The following is a 7363-nucleotide window of genomic DNA, read 5'->3' as shown; positions in this document are numbered from 1 at the left end:
TACACTCCTCTACAGCTTGAGGATTCCTTTCTTTTTGGGGAGAGTGAGGGCAACGAGGTGGGATGACGGCGTGATCCAAACTACCAACCCTTTGCACTCGGATAGGACGCTTCCTATAGGATCGCTCCATTTTGTTTGTAAATCGGTTCATTTCTAGTTAATTGCTGTTAACACAGGAGGAACGAGTGGCTTAAGAGGGCTTGACCTCTGGGGGTAAAGGCTTGCTCGATGAATGTGTGACGTTTTCCTTACCTGCATTGTCTGGGTCAGGAGGGGTGGGAAGGCCAGACGGGAGCTTTGTTGGCTTTGTGCGGCTGAGAGGGACCCTGTCATTCAGGGCCACGGAGCAGCCAAGGTCTGAGCCCATCCACCCTGAGGATGGATAAAAGGAAAGAGAGAGCGGAGGATGGATCTGGTCCAGTGAGCGCACACACTTCCCTGAAGGAGGCAGTCTTCACCCCTCCACCTCTCCAGAATGGCTCGAGGGCACTAGCCCTATCTATGCCTCTCACTTTTCAATTCCTTCTGTGCTCATTAGCAAAACTATGATGGCAAATCCCACAAATCCCTTCTTTAGGCATGTAATAGAATGGGGCGCTCTTATCAAACTGGCAAGAACTTAACGGGACAGTTCATGCAAAAACAACAAAAACAAAACAAAAAACTCCTCATGGTATTTAGAGAATGAACTTGTGCAGCATATTTATATTAATTTACTACTAATGAATTACTAAAATAAAAAGTTATGCTAATTAAAATTATTAATGTACTGTGAATTAACACAAACTATGTGAACAAAAGTATTTTTCTTAACTAACATTACCAAAGATAAAAAAATACTTTAATAAATGTTTTGTTCATTATTTGTTCATGTTGGTAAATATGTTAAATAACATAAATAATGGAAGCTTCCTATAAAGTGTCAAAAATTAATAAAAAATATAGATATGTTTTCAGCATTGAAAGCAATACATTTTCCTTGAACACCAAATAAGTTTCCTAATGATTTCTGTCAGGTCATGTGAGATTTAAAGCTGACAATTTTGTTTCTATTTAAGATTTCTATTTATTTATATTTAATCCATTTATTTACAATCTATTTCTAAATAGAAAAAAAATTATGTCATTTATTATATATTTTTTAATAGGCACATACAGTTAGGTCCATAAATATTGGGACATTGACACGATTCTAACATTTTTGGCTCTTTACACCAAAACAATGGAATTGTACTGAAATGGACAAGATATGCTTCAACTGCAGACTGTCAGCTTTAATGCGAGGGTATTTACATCCAAATCAGGTGAACAGTGTATGGATTATAACAGCTTGCGTATGTGCATAGACACCACCAGACGCTGGGTTTAATTCCTGGTGGTGCTTTGCCTCTACAGCAACTGTCTTTAGATCTTGCTTGTTCTTAGGGCATTTTCCCCAAAGAATATGTCAATGTTCCAACATTTATGGACCTAACTGTAAATATTTCAATTGGTTTTGCAAAAAAGATATTTCCAAAAAACATAATTAATATTTCACATCTATTATTAACCCTTGTGTACTGTTGAAATTTACCCTTTCATTATGTTTGTAGCTATTTTTACCCCATTGACTTCCATTATAATGACATTTTTTGATTGCAAAGCCGTGACAGCATATAATCATGCATACTTGCTTGTTGGTGGTTTTCCCTGTTGAGAAGAGGTAAAATGTGTAATTTTTACTGTTTATCATCAGTTGCACCACCAACCATTAAGAAAGGCCTGTGCAAAAACATTTCTGGCTTTTATATTCTGTTTTCTGTAGATTTTGACGTGTGTGTGAGCATAAATACACTTACTATGTTTACTATGCTCTGAAAGCTAAGCTGCTTACACACACACACACACACACACACACACACACACACACACACACAATAAGATTCTGACGGTATGATAACCTTGGATAAAAATGTCACGGTTTGACAGTATCACGGTATTGTGATTACTGCTCTAAAATATATTATTTTTAATCTGGATAAAAAAACTTAAAAAAAAAACTAAATAAAAACAATTTATTTATAATAAAAAACAAAAAACAATATATTTTATTTTTTAAAATATTAAAATATTTTGGAGCAGTAAACATATCAGCCTGAATAAAAAGGCATCTTTGGATATCTTTTCTGCTGGAGATACTGTTGTCATTTAAATAATATATATATTTTTTAAACATACCTTGGGAACAGTAAGGAACAATTTCAAAACCTCGACTTTTCTAAACCGTGACATACCCTCAAAACGCTTATCGTCCCATGCCTTTTTTGCACTGCAACTAATGATCAATTATAAAATGAAAAACTTAAAACAATAAAGAATGCATCATTAAATGATGTCAGGGTTTTCAGATCAGAAAATGTCATTTTAATTGAAGTCAATGGGGCAACGAACATAACAAAAGGGTAATCAATTTTCCCTAAGTGTATTGTTGAATTTTTGAAAACTTTTAAATGATTTTACCAAAACTTCCGTCAAAATAACATGTCACCAAAAATAATTCCATCTGCTGAAACACAGAGAATGTTTTGACCAAATTAAGACTTAAAAATCACCCCAGGGTAGATAAAAACATCCCCAACAGCACATAATCTTACATGAAAGCGACTGTCATATTACCTAGTTTCTCTGAAAGGCCCGTCCTCAAGAGGCTCTGATTGGTCATCTAACAATGTGCTGTGATGTCAGTCAGAGCAGCTGTAAGCAGCATTATCTGCCTGACTCAAACAGAAAATGAAGAGCAGAACCTCATGCCTGTTCTCTAAAATAGAATCTGACAAGTGTATTTCACATAAATTCGGAATAAGAATGTGTAAGTAATTTGAAATTTTTCCAGAGATGGGTTGCAGCTGGAAGGGCATCCGATGCGTAAAAACTTGCTGGATAAGTTGGCTGTTCACTCCGCTGTGGCGACCCCAGATTAATAAAGGGACTAAGCCGACAAGAAAATGAATGAATGAATGAAGTCATTTGAAATGTTCACGTATCTTTTGCTAATTTGTTATTTGAGATATAGAATGCACAGAAAGTGTCCGCATAGAGAGACACTGCAGCGCTGGTGGAGAATGTGGGTGTTTACAGCGGTTTGACGGACAAATATAAATTTGTAGCTAAATTGTTAGTGGTGCCAAACAGCATTTCCCATTGTTCACATCCTTGTTTACCTCTTCGCTACAACATACCATTAACGCTAGAAACTCTGCATGTAGTTGATAAATTTTAACAAACAAAAATGCTTACAGGTTGTGGCTGACAATCCACAGCTTCGTCGGTTGGAGGAGTTTTAACCGAGTCCAGGACTGAACTGGGATAGATTCTGGAAGCTGTTCTTTGTCAAATGCTAGTTCTATATATTTTTTTATAATTCTTTAGAACATAACTAAAATTAAATTGTAAGCACTCCTCTCTTTGTGTTGTGTCTTTTGGAAGCCCAAATACAGAAATAGAACAAGCTCTGTGCAAATGGCAGCGTTTGGACGGCATTTTAGCTTTCTCTGCTATAACATTACAGAGCCTCTGGTCACGCTGTGTAAAGATTCTGGTCACGCTGCTCTGCTCCATTGAGACAATCCCTTTTCCTTTTCTTCGATGTGTTCAAAATAATGTAAACATTTTCTCATTGACTACGTGATTCATTGCAACTACTTTAATTTTAATTTAACAATTTCTACAATTTTAATTCAACAATTCAACTTGCGTTTCTTTTTTTTTTTTTAAATAAATCAAATATTATTACTTTAAGTAATGATTTACTCCTTACTAAGACAAGTAATATTATTATGTAACTCGCACTATTTTTAATACATTACCCTTAACACAGACTGTAACTAAACACTCTCTTTTTAAAGCAAAAAAAGTCAAACGATTATATATAATAAACACATTTAGGCTAAAGACTATTAACGTTTTAAATGCAGATCAACTTCAAATGCATGAATGCAGCTACACAGACAAAAACCTGAAGAAACACTAAAACAATAACCATATCTGTCCACACACAGGTGATTACTGGGAGCGCCACAGAGTCACACAAGCTCCTCAGACATCACAAATGAGCACTGCACAGGTAAGATGTTGAAGCCTCGGGAGAACATAACTGGCGGCTCATTATAATTGTCCCAATAGAGAGTCAAAGGCCAGCCTTATTCCCTCAGGCCTCACCGAGAAATACAGTATCTGATCAGAAGAGAACACCTGGTTCCCTCTCTGCCCTCAGAGAACACAAAAAGTGCTGCTTTCTCTTCTTCCATCATTCTACATATGCTTAAAAGCTTGTGTTTGTGGAGGTGTTACCATGAAAGAGTTAATTTGTGTCTCACCGTGTGTTTTACCTGGAAAAGACCACAAGAATGAAATGCAAATGATCTTCAGAATGTGTTTTTTGCAATGCTGGGACTTCAAAATCACAGCCAATAAATGCATGCAAAACACGAGCTGTGGCAAAACACCTCGCTTTTAGTATTATAAAGCTTATGGGATTGTTCGCACCCGTTGTGTTATCTTAGTACTTGTTTTGAAAAAGTGAAACGGTTTCACAGCTACGGCTGGTTTCATAGCAGTCCAGATTACCAGCTGAAATATAAACAAAAAATGCCTTTCAGTATTACCACAGCGTCCGACTGTTTGTGTTGAATGCGTCTTAGCACAATTCAGTTTGCAAATAAAACACTGCCTCTTCAAGGTACAGACACTCTTGGCGGCACTAATCTTTAGCACCTGCCTTGGCACCACCAGCCGAAACGACTTGACCCCAGGACTGGCACAGGCACAGTCAATAAGTGTAAGTGGCACCTCTATGGGCCAAACAAGCCTTTAATTGAACGGCACCTCTGCGAACTGAAAGACCTAAATTGGTATGATTAAAAAAATAACAGAAATATTTTGGTCTGCAGCTGGACGCATGGGAGCTAAAGAAACACGGCTCTGTACTGCTGCACTAAACACAATCTGACTGAAAACACATCCAAGTTTCCTTATGGAAGGCATAACAGCCTGAAGCGCATGATTCCTATAATGACGAGTCCAAGAAATACATCTGGGAATGAGTTCCTGATAGTAGCACTGAACATCAGGCTTAAAAAAATATGCCTTTAAAAGATAAACAACTACCTTTTTTCCCCATAACAAGTCTAATACATTTTAGATTATGGGAGATTCTGGTTTGGGGAAGTTCCCCTCAAAAATGCAAATAATTTTAAGGCTCTACTATAAATAAATCCTATCTGTTAGTTTGACTGATCAAGCCATACATTTCCTTTCTTGTTTGTCAAGAAAATAAAGTATTGGTATTTTCTTTTCAGGTTTGTTTTACACAGACTTTCTAAATGAATGCTTTGAATACTGTAACATATGATATTTAATGTCCATATATTTCTAAAGAAATAATCAAGCTTCTTGTTGTTATTCATTGTATGATGAAAGAAAACTGTTAATGCTTTTACAGTCTTACATATCCTTTTACGATTCAATGTTTTAATGGTTAGAAGGATAATGTCACCTCACTGTATTGAAAAGGCTAATAATAGCTTATAACGGTACACTGATGTGAAGTAAGTCCCATAATCAGGGGCAAAGCAAAACATCGCATGGGGCTTAGGAAAATGGTGAATGTGTTTCAAATAATGCACTTATTTTAAGTATTTGCAAGTAACAAATAAAGAACCAAATGAAAACAAGCAATAACAAACATTATGGATTGAACTAAAATAGTGACTTATTTTGGGTATCAAACAAGATTCCGAAGCACTTTCGAATGAGGAATATATTGCAAATGAATAAATACTCAAAACATTTAACAGGTTAGCTAGGTAGACATATGTAAGCATTTTTGCACTTCACTAACCCCCTTAGCAACCATTCAATTGTTCAACTTTGCCAAAATGTTATTTATTGATGAGAAATAGATTCATTGTTTCTTAAAACTAGCCACAGTTGCAAAGTTAGAAGCTAACATGTAGTTATATTCAGTCTTGATGGAATTTGATCTCACATGGTTCACTATACACTCCTAATTTAGTGCCAATAGTAAATAATAGTTAGTTAAATTGTTGTTGTAGTGGCTGTAAGAATTGGATTAGAAATATAATATGATCACCCAAAAATAATGCATTCATTTCTCGTCAATACAATTTAATAAATAGTCAATAAATTAGCAGGCAACTAAGGCAACTAAATGAGAATTGGTCTCTTTACTAAAATATAATTACAATTTGAAACCAACTATGAATTAAAGAAAAGAAACATTAAATCAATAGAACACAAAATAAAGTGAGATTAAAAAACAATATTGTAATAGGGTTTATGCAGAAGAACTGTTAATTTTTTAATAATCTGGGTCAAACTCTTCCAGTGAACTGTACGCTGTTACAAAATCGATGCATTTAAGGTCTGTTATCTTTAAAAGTCAACTATTTTCACTGCCTGATTGATATACAATATAAAGTGGGTCTCAGGATGTACAAAAAGCACTGCATCAAATTAAATTTTTTTTGGTAAAGGTCTTTAAAATATGAACATTTATTTTACCACAGTATTTTCAATGGAGTTTCTGCGCTAGCCTGCTGATCCTGACACGCCCGTGTGTGTAAACGGCTCTCGTTTCATGTTGAACAACTGAATGAATGCCAATTTCTATTTAACTGATTATATCTGAATTACATTACAACATCGATGCTGTAGAAGAAACAGTATACAATTGAAAAAGTCACATTAACCGTTCACCAGAAGTTTATCGGAATGGGAAGAAACAATAGCTGTGCATTTACCCTATAGTTAACTCAGGGAAAAAGTCAGCCAAGACAAACCATGAAAGATGATTTGACAAACCATTCTAATCCTTAATATTTCAAAGTAATTGTTATATCATTAATGTATTTTATACTAATTAATTCACGCTATTACAGACAAAGTGGGAAAAACAGACATCATTTCATTCTCATTTAATTCCAACTTTGATTTTCATCTTATAAGATATGGCTGTTCCAGTTCAAAAAAGAAATAAAGAGACAATGTCTGACACTTGCAAAACTTTCCAATAAAATGTATACAAGTACATTCATTTGCATAGAAAGTGTATCAAATGGAAATAAATTACCTGCTTTAACAGTTCAAATATAACTTTGTGTTAGGGATAAACTGATAAACGATACTTTATCAAACTGCAATAAAATTTATGTTAATAACAATGATAAGCTCTAGACTTTTTTTTAAACTCTATATTGATCTAAGAGGCAATCACACAGCAACAATGAAATGAAATGTGCAACAATGGGAATCTAAAAGTTTGCTGATATTAAAGAAGTACCGAATTTTTGGCCACCAAAATATT

General features: G+C 35.0%; 1 long non-coding RNA gene across 1 annotated transcript in view; it reads right to left on the bottom strand.

The window, feature by feature from the left end:
• Positions 1-252: 252 nt before the first annotated feature.
• The window catches only part of LOC141378586 (uncharacterized), a 56344-nt gene continuing 49233 nt past the window's right edge, over positions 253-7363 (bottom strand). The window contains exons 3-4 of the long non-coding RNA XR_012393450.1: positions 2656-2749; positions 253-372 (exon numbers count right to left, since the gene is read on the bottom strand). This is a non-coding gene — a long non-coding RNA (uncharacterized lncRNA). The remainder of the gene's footprint in view (positions 373-2655; positions 2750-7363) is intronic.

This window comes from Danio rerio, chromosome 17 (assembly GCF_049306965.1).
Source record: "Danio rerio strain Tuebingen ecotype United States chromosome 17, GRCz12tu, whole genome shotgun sequence".
Classification (NCBI taxonomy): Eukaryota; Metazoa; Chordata; class Actinopteri; order Cypriniformes; family Danionidae; genus Danio; species Danio rerio.
The sequence above is the reverse complement of the archived record's forward strand: the minus strand, read 5'-3'. Positions and strand labels throughout refer to the sequence as shown.